The sequence below is a fragment of the Odontesthes bonariensis genome, chromosome 22, assembly GCF_027942865.1.
Source record: "Odontesthes bonariensis isolate fOdoBon6 chromosome 22, fOdoBon6.hap1, whole genome shotgun sequence".
In the NCBI taxonomy this organism is placed as follows: Eukaryota; Metazoa; Chordata; class Actinopteri; order Atheriniformes; family Atherinopsidae; genus Odontesthes; species Odontesthes bonariensis.
Window position 1 is genome coordinate 20,831,063 of NC_134527.1, and position 17,100 is coordinate 20,848,162.

Here is a 17,100-nt window from a genome sequence, read left to right on the forward strand (position 1 = left end):
GAACATTCATGTCATATATCAGTGAAGAAAGACCCCCCCTCCAAGCCAATTTTAGACACAGAAATCATGTATTCCATTCTGCTTTTAAAAACCTTTTCCCAAAGTAATGATTAGCTTGGCCTTCCTGAAACCGAAATGAGGAAGGAAATTGCTTCGAAACATCACTTCTGCTCCTAAATTTGGTATTTTTTCGACGGCACTTCTTGACACATGTTCATTCTTGTGCTCTGAATTCATGTTACTGCACGCACTGACTTGCTGAAACAGAAACGAGCATGACAAGTCTCATTTCGGCTGCTTCATTCAGAGGAGGAAGGGTGGAAACAGCCGCTGGAGATGAGCTGCAGGTCAGTGAGTGCCTCTCACTTCTCTCTCTCTCTCTCTCTCTCTCTCTCTCTCTCTCTCTCTCTCTGTGAATGTTTTCCATCAGCTGAGCAGGGATGAGGAAACATTTCGCATCCCGTTTTAGTTACAATTCAAGTAACATTGCAACTAACCAGGAAAAGTACTCGATCTAATGTAATATTAGAATAATGCTCTGTGTGTTCAACCACTTTGAAGTTATGTGAAAATGAATGTACACCCGCTCTCAGCTTTAAGGAATTTTACATCATCTCTTCATCACACATGACATTATCTAATTACCCATGATAACTGATATAAAATGCAGAAGTAGTGTGTGAAAAACTAAGGCTACAGCTACACGAAAATGAAACGAGGGTTTTTTTTAAACCGAGTACGAAAATTATTGCGACCACACAGGAAAGCTTCTGTAAAAATATCAGATCCTCATGGCAACGCCACGCTTGCTGAAAACGATGCAGTACACACGAAACACCTCTATGTGCGCTGTAAGCCACCCCCACCGGTTACACCAGAACAATAGAAGAAGCAATGCGCATGCGTGTACGCCCCTACTTCTACCAGCGCATCACCTGTAATGTTCCTTCAACAGCGCCGCTGTAGTTAGCAGTGTCTGCAGCAGTGCTACTATCAATGTTGTGGGGTCCATGATGATCGCTGTCTGTCCTTGTTGTGTTGTCTTCTTCTCGCGGATTTTGAATGGATGTTGCGCGCGAAGCCGCTTTTTGTTCTGGTCACTGACGTATGTGTATACGTCACTGGCGTTGGTCATGTGGCTGTGACGCAGATGTTAACAAATCCGTTCTGGCTGTAACAATGGAAACGCGAACGGCGGCGTTCCTAGATCTTCCCACTCTGGAACCCATTCTCCAAAAATATCGTTTTGGGGTACCCAGAACCCCGGCTCCATATGGCCGCGACAGCCAAACGATAAGCAAAAATATCGGTTATAGTGAAAAACGTTTCCATGTAACCAGGCCCTAAGTACAACTCACTGCTTCCACGGGAATTAAGAGTGTTAGTAGCAGCCAGGTGTGAGCACCTCTATAAAAGCAGAGGTTTTGTCAGTTTTCTGGTCTGGAGCATTCAGGTGTGTGTTAGCACGATGCCAAGGAGGAAAGACATCAGCAACGATCTTAGAGAAGCAGTTGTTGCTGCCCATCAATCTGGGAAGGGTTATAAGGCCATTTCCAAACTATTTGGAGTCCATCATTCTATAGAGAGAAAGATTATTCACAAGTGGAAAACATTCAGGACAGCTGTCAATCTTCCCAGGAGTGGACGTCCCAGCAAGTTCACCCCAAGGTCAAAAACCCAAAGAGCTCCATTTCAGACTCTACAGGCCTCAGTTAGCATGTTAGATGTTAAAGCTCAGGACAGCACAATTAGAAAAAGACTGAACAAGTATGGCTTGTTTGGAAGGGTTGCAGGAGAAAGCCTCTTCTCTCTAAAAAGAACATGGCAGCACAGCTTAGGTTTGTAAAGTTACATCTGAACAAACCACCAGACTTCTGGAACAATGTCCTTTGGACAGACCAGACCAAAGTGGAGATGTTTGGTCATAATGCACAGCCGCACGTTTGGAGAAAACCAAACACAGCATATCAGCACAAACACCTCATACCAACTGTCAAGCACGGTGGTGGAGGGCTGATGATCTGGGCTTGTTCTGCAGCCACAGGACCTGGACACCTTGCAGTCAGTGAGTCTACCATGAACTCCTCTGTATACCAAAGTATAATAGAGTCAAATGTGAGGCCATCTGTCAGACAGCTAAAGCTTGGCTGAAACTGGGTCATCAACAGGACACAGCAGCAGATCTACAACAGAATGTCTGTCTGAAAAAGAGAAGAATCAAGGTGCTGCAATGGTCCAGTCAAAGTCCAGACCTCAACCTGACTGAGATGCTGTGGTGGGACCTTAAGAGAGCTGTGCATAAACCAATGCTGCAAACCTCAATCAACTGAAGCAACGTTGGAAAGAAGTCAAAGTTCCTCCACAACCATGTGAGAGACTGATACAGAAAACCATTACTTCAACTTATTACTGCTAAAGGTGGTTCTACAAGCTGTTGGATCAGGGGGTTCATTTAGTTTTTTTATATATTGGCTCTGTTTTTTTGTTAAACTCAGAGGCAAAGTGTATTATGTCATGGGTTGTATTTGTCTTATTTAGTCCAGTGGTTTTAAATCTTGGGACTGGTTCCATTTAAAAGAGTCACAAGATACACCGTGATCAGCTGACAACCTTTTGAAGATGGTTAATAAATGTGTGGAAAGCTGGTATCAGGGCAGTGACACCTGGAGGAATCAAAAACATATGTGATTGTGTTATATAATTTATGTACACATGTAATCTGACTAATTCCACTTTGCTTCACTATATTATGTGTATCATCAGCCCAATATTGATATTTAAGTTTTTAAATGTCACGATTATTGTCAATACTGCTGTATCACGGCTCCACTCTTACACAGTATCCCAAGGTTTTTGTAAAAGTGCCTCAAATTTGTCACACTTCCACTAAATATTTTCCCCATTTTTAAAATTGAGTTTATGCTAAAGTCTTTAACCTTTTCCGGCGATGCAATAATTAGCTGATGTGAAGCGTAAACCTTCCACCGAGAGTTTAACCAAACAGAAACGCAGTGATGAATCAACAAGTGCCGCCACTTGCATCACAGCAGCCACAGTAACCTGCAGCCCAGGCCCGTGTCTGCCATGTGCAGGATGAGTAACTGCAGACTCTGGTGAGGAAAGGTGTGTTTGACGAGACCGCAAGTAAACGGCTGTAATGACAGAAGATGTTGTCGCCGTGGAGCTGCGAGCGGCAGTACTGTGGCGTTGATTCTGTTAGCGCTGATCTGCTGATGCTCAGATAAAGTGTGTGTGTGTGCTGGGTGGAGCACCCATCAACAAGTCATTTCATGCTGAGGATGTTTCCAGATAAAAATGAGCCTGCTGCTGCTGCTGCACGAACCTGTCAGCTTGTTCTTATTGCTGCTCACTGGCTCGCTTTTTGTGGTGTGCTGTAGTAACACCTCCTCTGGTCGCTTGTCGTGCTGGTTACAGTGTTTGAAACATCCCTAAAGACAGCTACACAATCCCCCACAGAGCACGTTTGGCTGCAGGTGGGAGATTTTTAACCTGGAACCCGCTGAGATGTGTTGGCTGGATGTAATTAGAGATGTATACAAAGCACAGTCATGTGAGTCGTGGAATGAATTTTTTAATTTTGAATGAAGCGTGTTTTAGTTTGAAGAGTTGAGCATCTGTATTTCTGGAAAAAAAAATCAGAGGAAAACACTCTCAGCTGTTCTGTCTGAAACAAAAATTTTACGAGCTTCTTTCTCTTTAATCAACTCTAAAATTAAAGTGTTCAGAATACTGTTTTTAACAAATCTATCTATATCTATATAGAGAGCCGGAGTATTTTTGGTATGACTGGAGGAATAGCTTTATTGTTTTTGGGTTTACTGCATTGAAATACACAATGGATGCCCAGATTTTGACGACGGGTAACGTACGCAAACACACCGTAAACAACGTACAAACGTATCAAAACTAATCCCTCACAGATGTCCTGTTGAAGAACGCCTCCTGTAGCTTCTTGATTTCGGTTTAAACTGATTTTATTGCACAGTTTTGTCAGAGACGGTCACTCTCTTTTCAGTAACTCTGTTCATGCCACTTCCTTCGAGCCGTTCTGCTCGCTTCAATGCTTACCTCACCTAAAGGTTGGGAAAGGGCATTTGCCGAGATTCCACCCCGAAAACAAAGTGCTGGAAAAATTGTACCAAACTGATTAAAAAAAACAACAAAAAAAAACAAACAAAAAAACCCCATAATCTGTCACCTTTAAATCTATCACACTTTGCTTTACAAGATCGATAGTTTCTTGGAAACTGTCGTCATAACTTCCTAAAAATATCCGATGCTTGACTTAAAAGTGAAACTGAAAGCTGTCAATGCACGTCTTGTACCTTTTCATTGTTCCTGAAAGTGTGCTTTTTTTTTTATCCATGATTTCAAAGGTAATTATGATACAGTCAACAGATTGAAGTTTTAACTCTCAGCCTCACTTAATAAATTCCTGCATATCTGCTGGTTTTTGGCTCCGCATTACACAACGGTGCTCTCTGAAATGGCAATTAATCCAGTGGGCTGCTTCCTGAAAATGTGCTTAAAAAATGAAGATTGAACGTATAATAGTATATTTGTGGAATATTAGACTTCTAGTGGTCGTGAGAGGGCCTGCACGTGAAGCAGCAAAGTGGCACCAAAATGGTGACGGTGGTGTCGTTAGAAAACATTATTTTAGTAATAAACGGGATGTTTTTCTCATACGTTCACACTTGGATTGTAAAAAAGAAAAGTTGGAACGTTTTATGAATAAAAAAAGAAAAGTATTTTATTCACACTTAAACGTTAAGAACAAATCCCATGTTGAAAGTGAGACATTTCACTATAAAATATCAGCTGAAAAAGAACAAAACCAACCTCCTGATCACTGGGAAAAAAAAACCTCCAATTAATCAGGATGAAGATACTGAATAAGCCCTGATTCAAATTCTGAGGACAAAACTCTCAGCAGGAAAGGCAGGACGGTTACGGCGCACTGCAAACCTGCGTATTCACCACAGCTGCTGATCTGCCTGCGAAGCATGTTCTGCACGGCTGTGCCACGACTCTGCTGCCGCCCTCAAACCCGACCACACGTGAGGCAGGATTTGTGAAGACGTGTCAGCTGAGGCTGTGTGAATTTCACCGTGTTTAATGCAGCAAGCGGACATTTTAATTAGATGAAAAAGCTTTTTATGAGCACTACGAGTAAATTCAATCATTTATAGGAGGCAGAAATGCCACATTTCTCTGATGGCAGCTTCTTAGATGAGAGAATTTGTTTTAGGTTATCAAACGGATCTGAATATTTTTTCATTCGATGTCAAGTTACTGTTTTTTATTTCTAAAGAGGAACGTTTTTGTGGCTCCTAACACTTAACAGAGAACAAAGGAAGAATGTTTTTTATTTCCTTTGGCCATTACCTAAGCTGATTCTCATTATTAAATGGTTGGGTGGAACTTCATGGTAAAAGTGTCAAGATTTGAAAAAGTCATGGCACAATTTAGGATTTCTTTTAGCATTATATAGCTAAACTGAGTGGTAGAGATAGTTTAGGTCAGTTTACTTCATCTTGTTGATAAGATACAGTATAGACACTGAAAAATGTCACTTTTTTTATTGAGTAATGATGACAAATGTATATTTGTGCAGGTCTAGTGCTTGAGTCTTCGCTTTGATGCCAATTTAAAGCTAATTTTAATTCTTAAAAAAAGGTTTTATGAGTGTTTTTGATCACTGGTTCGAAGAAAAGATCAAATGAAAATGTTAAGCAAATTATTGTCTGAAACTGTTGATAATTGTCGTTTGCCATTTTGTGAAGGACACTGTTAAAAGCTCTATATTTCTTTGTGAAATATTTTGGTTTGTCGCTGGTGATTACTTGAAAAAAATGATTTGCAGATAAATTCAGTTCTGCTAGAACTATGAATAATTGATTAATCGGTTAGTTTGATTATTCATTGATTTAAAGAATAGTTTCTAAAATGTGAAGTTTATTATTGTAATTGTTGCATCTTTGGGGGAGGCTGATCAAAGCTGCAGGGATGCGCTGTTAAAGTTTTAAAGCTTTTTTTTTGTGACTTTTGGGACAGAAATATTCAAAAACCTCTTTTTCCAGGTGGAGATATTTCTGTAAATGAATATATCTAGTTTTCTCTTGAATTTGTTTTGGTCTAAATTATAATCAATTATTTGTGATAATGATCGACAATTTGATCAATAGTAACAGTATATTAATTTTTTTTAGCTGCGGTCTTGAATTGATCTCCATTTAATCTAATTTATACTAACAAGCGCACACTTGGAGAGGCTTTTGACTTCATGATCCCTGCTAGATTTTTAGATCATGACTGTAATGAACTGATTAGTTGATCAATCAGTAAATTAATCACAACTTTGATTATTCAGATTCATTTATATTCATTTTCTTTTTAAGGCTAAATGCCAAAATATATATATATATTTTTTATCCATCATTTTAAAGGTTATTATAAACAAGATACAGTCAACAGATGGATCCTGGATTAGTTTACAGATCAATAATTCGCTCCGCTGCTGTGATTTTCAGTAAGTTTTAACTCTCAGCCTCGCTGAATAAATTCCTGCATATCTGCTGGTTTTTGGCTCCGCGTTACACAACGGTGCTCTCTGAAAAGGCAATCAATCCGGTGGGCTGCACCGCCGGACTCGCTGCATCACAACAAAGCCGGCCAATCGGGCTTCAGCCTCATGCGTCTCCATGGTAACAGGGCTTCCTCAGTCCCGAGGAGGCAGAGGCAGCGGGCGGAGGAGAGCAGAGAGGCAGATGGGGGAAGAAGAGAGGTAGAGGAGACAGAATCGATACCTTCTTTGGTTTCACAGTGGGGGATTTAAGAGGCGAAGCACAGGTGGACGAGCTGGTGTGAGCTGGCCCACCGCAGAGGCAGGAGGGCTGGGATGTGGCGGGGGGCTGCCTGAGCTGGGAGTCTCTCTGGGGCTGGGATCTGCAATGGCCCCAAAGCCTGCGCTCAGTGGAATCAGCTGGGGAGCTGTGAGGTAAACATTTCTCTCACACGCTGGTGTGAAATGCTCCAGATCAGAGCATTTATCGTGCCTTCGCAGTCAGGAAAACAAATCGGAGGCTGCCTGTTGGACGCACGCTGCTCCACACTGAGGTTTGTCATTTTCTCCAACGATGTTGCAGATGTGAAAAAGCCGCGATCAGGAACGTGTCGTTGCAGCGTCTGTCTCGTGTGCAAATTGTTTGTGATCGTATATCCTGAATCCTGAAACAACCGTCCAACCCTCGGCGTGAAAAAAAGGTGCAGCCTCTTGAGTGATTTTAATAAAATCTGAGTTTGCCCGGAGCTGGTTGTGGGTAAATATGCAGGAGAAAATTACTCATGCTGCAAAATTTGACCAAACAGGTCAAAAGTTAATCACTTAATTTACCAAAACACAATAACTGACAGAAGTTTTTATCGCGTCGTGTCTTTAATGTCATGATTTTGAAATATTATCAGCTGTGACTCCATTTTAATGCATCCGTCAAGGCATGAGCTTCCGCTGTGACGGAGCCGTCACGCAGGGTGGAGATGATGTGCTGCACACTCAGTGAGCTCCACATGTTTGAGTGATGTGATAATAAATCATTAAATGAGTCTGCACACGATAGGCGGATTATCTTTAAACAAATGCAACATTTGGCGGCCATTAATCGTAGTTTATGAAGCTGGTTTTTAATGTGATGAAATCTTGAACTATCTCCTCAAACCAGGAGAAATCGGTGAGTATTTGTCTGTGTACTTGTTGCAGATGCCACATGATTTGTTCGGCATGCTGGTGTGTGTGCTGTGATTAAGAAACGCAGACATAAATCCAGTCGGGTGATCTTGTCAGAGCAGCACGACTCCTCCAACCGCTCAAGAACTCGATCAGTTGAAGTCTGGTGCATCAAACTGTGAGATCATGCTCCCACTCTGGTTCATAATGTATGCACGTGTACACAGATGAGCTGCTCCTGCACGTCTTTGCGATGGCGATAATTAATTAGAAATGCATTCTGCTGGAGAGTTTAGGCTGCCTTGATTATCGTGAGCTAAACGTGACCGTCACGTTTTAAATGAGGAGTAATCAAACCCGGGAAGATGATTTCACTTGATGTACACACATGTGAGAGGTGGAAAACAAACAAACAAGTGGAGCTATTTTTGAGCTTTATCGTGTCTATAGTCGGTGATAATGTTAAATCGGTGCCAAACCAGAATAATCAATAAGAGTTTTACAGACTGTGGGGGGAAAAAGCTCTAAAATACCACTGAACTCTACTGAGTGGGAAATAGGTGAACAAAGTGGAACATTTTCAGCTGAAAGTTCCCATTAAACAGCAAGAAGACCTTGATTTGCTTCTGCTTATTTAGTCATGTGAAAAAGAAAGTTTTTGTTCCATTCAAGAAACAATTAGCAGTAATAAGTAATGGTTTTCAGTATGATGTTATCAGTCTCTCACAGGGTTGTGGAGGAACTTTGTCCCACTCTTCTTTCCAACGTTGCTTCAGTTGATTGAGGTTTGCAGCATTGGTTTATGCACAGCTCTCTTAAGGTCCCACCACAGCATCTCAGTCAGGTTGAGGTCTGGACTTTGACTGGACCATTGCAACACCTTGATTCTTTTCTTTTTCAGACATTCTGTTGTAGATCTGCTGCTGTGTTTGGGATCATTGTCCTGTTGATGACCCAGTTTCAGCCAAGCTTTAGCTGTCAGACAGATGGCCTCACATTTGACTCTAGAATACTTTGGTATACAGAGGAGTTCATGGTGGGCTCACTGACTGCAAGGTGCCCAGGTCCTGTGGCTGCAGAACAAGCCCAAATCATCAGCCCTCCACCACTGTGCTTGACAGTTGGTATGAGGAGTTTGTGCTGATATGCTGTGTTTGGTTTTCTCCAAAACGTGGTGCTGTGCATTATGACCAAACATCTCCACTTTAGTCTTGGGGTGAACTTGCTGGGACGTCCACTCCTGGGAAGATTGACAGGTGTCCTGAATGTTTTCCACTTGTGAATAATCTTTCTCTCTGTAGAATGATGGACTGTTAACCCTAACCCTAACCCAAATGATAGTTTGGAAATGGCCTTATAACCCTTCCCAGATTGATGGCCAGCAACAATTGCTTCTCAAAGATTGTTTCTTATGTCTATCCTCCTTGGCATCGTGTTAACACACATCCCAATTCCTTTAATGTGCTGAAATAAAAACACTGAAACATCAGCTTTGATTGCATGCAGATGTCATAAGACAGAAATTTCTCTCATGAAGGGTTCAAGACCAAAAGCAGCCCTGAAAGAGTTGGATTATTGGACTAAAATTCATTGGATACAATGAATTTACAATGACATTCATTGGATTGGATTCAAATGGATACAAACACGACTCCAAATGAATGATGATGTTTTCCTTATTTAAAAGCTGATGATTATCAACAGAGACCTAATCTGATTCCTCTGTTGTCTGCAGTCCTATAAATCTTTGTGGTGATGCAATAACTCTTGTGTCTCAGCAGGTCGTATGTGCGTTTTCTTTGTTCCGAAACAAAAGTCGTCTCGTCTCTTTGCGTTCAACCTCAAACATTCACGTTGCACTTAGATTTGAGGATGGAGGGCTGTTTGTCTGCAGGTTGGTCGAGCTGAAAGTCGGCCCCCAGAAACAAGCTGCTGTGTTTAATAGACCAAAGCTACCTCACTCTGACTCAGCTGCCTTGGTGGCAAATTTGGTACAATTTAGCTTAAGGCCTCCTCAGTCTGACCTCGCATAGGGCTTTAAAGAGGGCGACAAGCTGCCAGCTGTGCTCTTTCAAAGGGGCAGACGAGACATTTATTGTCTCTGTGGAGGTGATGCAAACACTAAGAGTTTGAGCTCAGAACTTTACCAAAAAATTACAAGTTTGTTGAAATTCTTCCTGATTTTTGTTGGTGTATTTAAGAGTATTTTCATGCCATAAAGCGTTGCTTATGTTGCTTTCATATTTTTATGGATCATATTATACGATTGTTTTTTTTTTTTTTTTCCACGGAGCCACTATAAGAGCCGCAGACCTCATCAGAGTAATGGATTAGAGTGGATAGAAGTGCACAAAAAAAACAGAATGTTTGGTGGTTTGGTGGCTCGGTTGAAAATTGATCCTAAAACTTAAAAGGGTTGGAATAAAGTAATTAGCTGGAATGGAACCATATTCATACCCTGTTGTTCTGAGAAAGGCATTTATTTGTCTGCCAGGTGAGAGTTCAGAACTTTTATGCTTTAGTTTCTGGACTGAATGCTCAGTTTGTTTGTGAGGCATGGTGCACTTTATTTCTGCTGTGGTGGCAAACATGCACGTGCTGCAGCATGGAAACTGTGGTTGAAGTGAAAGACCAGCTCACACTTCCTGTTTCTGACAAATGGACAAATTCTAACCACAGTTTTGTAATATGTTAAATGCAGCTTTTTCAGAGCTGAGTCTGCATTCTTGGCACCAAATCCAGCTGGTTTACGGTGCATGTTGGACTCGCTGCCTCTTATCACAGATCCCGCTTGTGGTTTTCATTCATGGACAGGATCACGAGGTGTAGTCACGGAGAGGAGGGCGTCTGGTTTGGGAAAACCGCAGGGTTACATCTCTGCTTTTTACAGATGTGGCTCTGTTGGCTCCTTCAAGCCGAGACCTTCAACTGCGCTGGAGCGGGGTCACAGCAGAGTGTGACACAAATCCAACCCTCACCTATGGTCACAGATCTGGGTAGTGACCGAAAGAATGAGGTCGTGAATACAAGTGGCTGAAATGAGCTTCCTTCAGAGGGGGGCTGGGTTCAGCCTTAAGCTGGAGTTACAGTTGACGCGTAGTTCACGGCGCAGCCGACCCGTGACGTCAAAATGACGTATCAGGCATGGTGCTTCCCTTGAAAAGGCGGCGCAGCGCGTTGTCGTGCACCAATCGATTTTTGTAAATTGGCTGCGCCGAGAACAACAAACCGGATGGACCAATTTGAGACCAGGCTCAGGAGGTGCGTTTGTACAGGCAGCTGTACGAAACTGCAGTGAAACAGCACAGGGAGCACGTAAACTCCCAAAACTCGTGTACAGAGATTGGCAGAACTTTGGGGAAAGAGGGAGAGTTCTGTAAGAATGTGTGGAAGAAGCTACGGGACAGATGGGTGAAGGCAAAGAAGAGGGCAGAGACTGGTAATGCCGGGGGCTTCAGACCTTCACCTCTATTGACTGAATTGTCTTGGCTCACGAACTTCGTGAAAGACTGAAACACACTAAGCATTTCATCTTCCAGATACTGCAGCAGTATCATTGATGACAGTGTTCCTGCTCTTGACGTGGGCATTGTTTTCTTCTCCACTTTCGTGGTTGTAGAGTGGCGGTAACCTTCACGTAGCGACACCTCTGTGACGGAGAAAATTGCAACTACAGGCGCATCGACTTGCGCCACCGTATATAGCCGGCACGAAATCGTGACATCATCAACACCGCTCGCGCTAGCAGATGCGGCAACCATGCTAGAGCCTTTAGAGATAGGAGGCGCTCCACCATCCGGAGAGAGCTCTGAGTAGAGCTGTTGCTCAACTACGTAGAAAGGAGTCAGCTGAGGGGGTTCGTATGGTTGGGATGCCTCCTGGTTGCCTCCCTTTTGAGGTTTGCACATCCTACTGGGGGGAGGGCTCATTTACCATTCTAGCCTGGGAACACCTCGGGATCCCTAGGAGGAGCTGGACAGTGTCGCTGGTGAGAGGCATGTGTGATTAACATGCTCAAGTTTTTAATTTAGTCAAAAAAGGGAATTAATGTAACCTCTCCATGCAAAAAAAAAATCCAGCTTCAGTTCACTTACTGACCAGTCCAATCCTTAGTGGCACATAACTGTACAACCAACATTTTTGTGTTTATTTTTCTCATTTCATTTTAACGTGGATAAATAGAATTCTAAATAAAATTTTTAAGCCAAACGATGGCCGGTGTTTGGAGGGGCTTCTCGACTCACTCGTTGCCGTTGTTTGTACCAAACACTCGCAGACACCATCTAAAATTGTAGTGGTTGTGGTTTTTTTTGTATTTGAGCCGCATCTGTGTCCATGTGAGTGGATTTCTCTCATTTCTAATTCTGGATTTGTTCTCCACCAACCAGTTTCAGCTTACAGTGCTCCCCACTTCACCTCTCAAATAAGGTACGGTAGTAACCACAACAATAACCGAATCACATCTGGTAAATAAGTGGGCATGTTTACAATCATTAGCTTTGTATTTTCCACCATTTTACAGCCTTAAATAAAGTTAACTTGAAATATGGTTTGCATCCAAGTACACAAGTTCAAACTGTAATCGGGTTACATCCTCCTTTGTGGCCATCTCAGGGATGCAGGTTGAGAACTGAAGTGAGATATATAGCGATCACCAGAGGACACAGCCACACAAGATAAAAATAGGTGAACATTTAACATTTCTGTCCGCTTGTCTTGTCAGATAGCCGCTCTTTCGGATCCTTCCCCCAGCCACCGCTGTCATAAGATAGTCCTTCATCTTTTGTGAATAGACATCCAACATATAGTGTGTTGGATTGTTAAAAAAAACAATGCCGTAACCTCAAAAGTTAGATATATTTACTCAGAGGTGACTTTTTTATTTATTTTTTCTAATTTGAAAATGAAAGAATCCATTTAAAATGGATTGGATACTAGCTGGTGTTGCCTCTCATGCTGCCAGTTACATCTGAAAATGACTCTGAAGACGCAAATTTTAGTTGGTTCAATATGTGAATTCCTTTGTAATTAATTCATTTATTTATGTATTTTTGGTTTGTTGTTGATTTCGTTGTTTTCAGACTCCTGTATTTCACGTCCATCCTGGGATAAGTCATGGGCAACGGTCCCCATCCACCTCATTCAGCTCATTCAGCTCTTGCACGTGTCTCGTGCATACTCTGGTCTAACGTGGTGTGTTCAAGGCAACTTAGAAAAACGAGTTCTAACTTGTGGCTGCTACGCGCTTTGGTTCATATGGGGTGGAAGCCACAAATGATGAGATGATGCTTTTCTGTTTGACGCATGCTTTCTGCATAGTCCAGGGAGTGATACCTTTCCAGTTCATTAAACAAAGTAGGCATGTTTCCCGTTTGACGTTTACCAACTGACAACAAAGTTCATTGTTTTTTTCCTTTTGGGTTTTCTTGGCAATTAGCAACTAGTTTAGAGGCACAATACCGCCAACTAGTGGACTTGTAGTGTTAATACAGCTGACTCTGTAGATGAATAGACTGAAAATATCTAATTTAATCTCAATGATTTTATCGCCCAGCTCTAGTCACACACGCACCCTTAAAGGTCAGGCTGGCAACCATTTTGTTTCATTTGCTTCAATGTATATTTAGATGAACAAACAGTTAAAATAAACACACACTTTATCCTTTTTTTCCCCCCTAACATTTTCACATTTTTATGAGCAAATTTTGACACAATTTTGAGTTCACACATTTAGGTAACCTTCTTTGTTACTTTTGCCACAGTTGGATAACACATTTCATAATGAGTCACCAGTTTCCTGTGATGTTGTTGGCCCACAGATCTGCCTTAGGTTGATTTCTAATTTCCAAGTACTTAGGGAGCAGGAGGAGGGTTTTGATTTTCTTCTCTTTTTCCATTTGACTGGGAGAGTTTGGATTGTTTTTCTTCTTTCTCCTCTTGGTTCACTACTTTGTAGTCAACTGATAAGTCTTTGTTGTAGAGTATTTGAGTTGTTCGTCTATTTCCCCCTTTTGTGTGCGAGTGGCCGGATCAGCCAGTATGTTTCCGTCATTTCTCAGTTTGGTAGGTCAGTTATTGGTTCCTGTGTTGGTGCCTTAGTTGAAGCTCTTTTATGGGCCCAAGCGTTACTATTGGAGAAAGACTTATCGGTCTTTCTCATCTGGTCTGATCATAAATTGGCTCAAAAACTGATTTAAACTGAGCACAACAACATGCACAAAGTGTGAAGTTAACAATTGAGACCAAAAGCTGACCTTTTCTAAATGGTTGTCAGTTTTCTTGTAGCCAGCTTTTTAATGTTTGATATATTTGAACTTTCTTCTGCCTTTAACAATGGCAGCTGCTATTTTTAACCATTGTTAAGCCAAAAAGTGTTAAAACTTAAGCTTTTCTGCTGTTTTCAGGTTACACCTCCAGTCAGCCCTCCTCTTCTCTTAGCTCCTCAGTCCATCCTCTTCAGCTGATGAAGGCAGCTGTGTTTGATGTGCTGACTCAAAGCTCATTGAACTGATGGAGCCTGTAACATGTAGAAAAATAATTTAGCATAAACACAGAAAGGCTGCTGGCCACACACATCACCGTCTGTCAGCCGTCGCTCTGATTTATGGGGAAGCCTCTTCAGCAGGTTGAGGATGCGATTTTCAGGATCCAGCGAGAAATGTTTCTCTGCTATAATTTCATCTCAACACAAACTCCCCCTGCAGTAAATCTCGTCAGACACTCCAGCCTCCGCAGAGCTGATAAGCAATGTACACAACTACAGCTTTAATGTCTGAACCTGTTATATACGGTGTATACAATAAGATTGCTTTTTAATTTAGAGTTGTATTCGTGAGCTAAGATATGGGTCAGATGCGGGGGGCCCTGGATAATATGAAAGCCCTGCTACAAAGAAGCGTGAACTTCTTTCGTTCGTGAACACTGAACTCTACAACAAACAGATGGATGGTGGGCATTTTGTGTCTTTTCAGTTCTTTCTGAATGTGATGGTGCTCATTTGGCGTCACTTTGCAGTTGTTAGGGATCTCTTTGGTGTCTTTTTTTTTTTTTTTTTTTGGCTCCATTTCTTTAGTAGTCATTTGAGTTCCTTTGTGGGTATTTTGAGTCTCTTTCTGTTTGTTACGTGCCTCTTTGTATTCACTTAAAGGATAAGACCGGTTTTTTGACATTGGGCCCTTGATTTCACATTATAACATGATGTTCTACTCACCCCTGCTTGTTGTTTGTCATTTGGAGCTGTTCCGAAGATATTCGCGAGGCGTCTGGCTGCTCTCTTGAGATATTCGGCCATGAAACGGTTTCCTATGGGCAAGCTCATACAGGCACAAACTATGCTGTTTATAATTTATTAATTACTCTACACCAGCACTGATAACGTGGAGGTGCGTCGCTTACTTAAAAAAATCCGGGTTACTAATTTTGAATTTTAGCCGAATGAATAAATAGGCAGCAGGTCTGTGGGCTGTCTGCGGCAGTAGCACGACGATGACGTCAGTAACACCCACTTTACGACAAAAAAATCAAAATTACAATAACCCGGATTTTTTTAAGTAAGCGACGCACCTCCACGTTATCAGTTCTAGTGTAGAGTAATTAATAAATTATAAACAGCATAGTTTGTGCCTGTATGAGCTTGCCCATAGGAAACCGTTTCATGGCCGAATATCTCAAGAGAGCAGCCAGACGCCTCGCGAATATCTTCGGAACAGCTCCAAATGACAAACAACAAGCAGGGGTGAGTAGAACATCATGCTATAATGTGAAATCAAGGGCCCAATGTCAAAAAACCGGTCTTATCCTTTAAATTGACTCGCGTCTCTTTATAGTGATGTTTTCTCCCTTTGTGATCATTTTGTATATCAGTGTAGCGCCCTCATTGTGCTACAAGGCTTTTTTTCGTCTGTTTGTGTTCATGTCGTGTCATTTTGCAGGTTAATCTCTGTCTTTCTCACTGGGTGTTTTGTGTCTTTTAGTGTTTAATTTTTACCCTTTTAAAAAAAAAAAAAAAAAAAAAAAAAATTATTTAATTTCTTTGATCAGGTTGTGTCTCTGAGTCTTATTTTGTGTCAAAGTCGCAACTCTGTGTTTCAGATTTAGCTTAAAATGCTTTTTAAAAATTTGTTTTTGAGGCTGAATACCATTTGGTTTGTTTTCTTTGGATCTGATAGATCAGGTTTTAGGGGAAACATTTAGATTTGTTTGGGGAAAACATCTACTTACTGCAACTTAAACGAGCACAACGAGAGTGAAAAGGCTTGAGTAGAACGGTGGATTTATGAACTGGACGGCCAAACAATGACGTGAAACTCACTATAAAGCTCCGGGGAGCTTGTAAGAGCTGCGATATCGGATAATGATGTGTAGTTCTTCACGACCAGATGCCCTCTTCACATCATCATTTGATTTTTATCATAAATTATTGGTTGCAGTCACTTTAAATAACATTATCATTAAATAAAAGCTAACGAAGCTTAATAAAACTTCCATGAAGTCCCTTCTTTCACAGCCTACTCACTGACCTTTAAGGTTCATCTGCAACAGCAGCTCCACCAAACACGCACAGCCTAATCATGCACAGATGGACACACACACACCCTTCACACTCTTCTCATTAGGCATAAGCGCCTAACCCTACCCCTCTGATTTACAGCCTGCCATCATCTGTCCAAGATTAAGCAGTCATTGTCATGTGACCCTCCTCAGTCTGTGGCTGGTTGTCCTGGTTTACATGGCAGCAGGTGGAGGGACGCCACAGTTCGGATAGCTGGATGTCACTGTTGGAGGAAAAGAAGGCAGAGCTGAATATTTAGGGGATGTTAGATCAGCAATTACTCTGTCGTGCTTTCTTTGTGGACACAGAGGGAGATCAGAGAACCTCGGAGATCAGAGAACTAATTCAGCACAGTAAAAAAACTGTAACAGGCATTTAAGCTCTTCAGAAGTTCTGAATACATGCATAGAATTGCTCTAGAAGAGCAGAAAATTACATTTCTTTTTGTTTTGGAAAAAAAAGAAAAGTACAATCTTTTTATGTACAACCCCAAATCCTAAAATGTTGGGATGCTGTGTAAAATATGAATAAAAGCAGAGCGCAGTGACTTTTAAATCTCATAAATCAAGATTTGAATCACAATAGAACATAGATAACATATCAAATGTTGTAGGTGAGAAATGTTACTGTTTTACGAAAAATATTAGCTCAATTTTATTAAAAGATTCAGAGAATCTGGAGACTTCTCTGATCTTCAGGCTCTCAGGCAGCACTGCATTAAAACAGACCTGATTCTGTCCTGGAAATCACTGCATGGGCTCAGGAACACATCTAGAAATCATTGTCTGTGAACACAGTTCAC

At 41.6% G+C, this 17,100-nt stretch overlaps 1 protein-coding gene across 5 annotated transcripts in view; it reads left to right on the forward strand.

The window, feature by feature from the left end:
- The window catches only part of pitpnm2 (phosphatidylinositol transfer protein, membrane-associated 2), a 79,563-nt gene that overhangs the window by 11,838 nt on the left and 50,625 nt on the right, over positions 1–17,100 (forward strand). The window contains exon 1 of one of the 5 annotated variants that reach the window (XM_075455256.1): positions 6,776–7,021. The exons of 2 other annotated variants lie outside the window; for them this stretch is intronic. The gene's annotated coding sequence lies outside the window, so the exon portion shown is untranslated. Of the gene's footprint in view, positions 1–6,775; positions 7,022–7,052; positions 7,141–12,143; positions 12,176–17,100 lie in introns of those variants that run through there. 2 more of the 5 variants (XM_075455257.1, XM_075455258.1) reach the window with 2 other exon arrangements.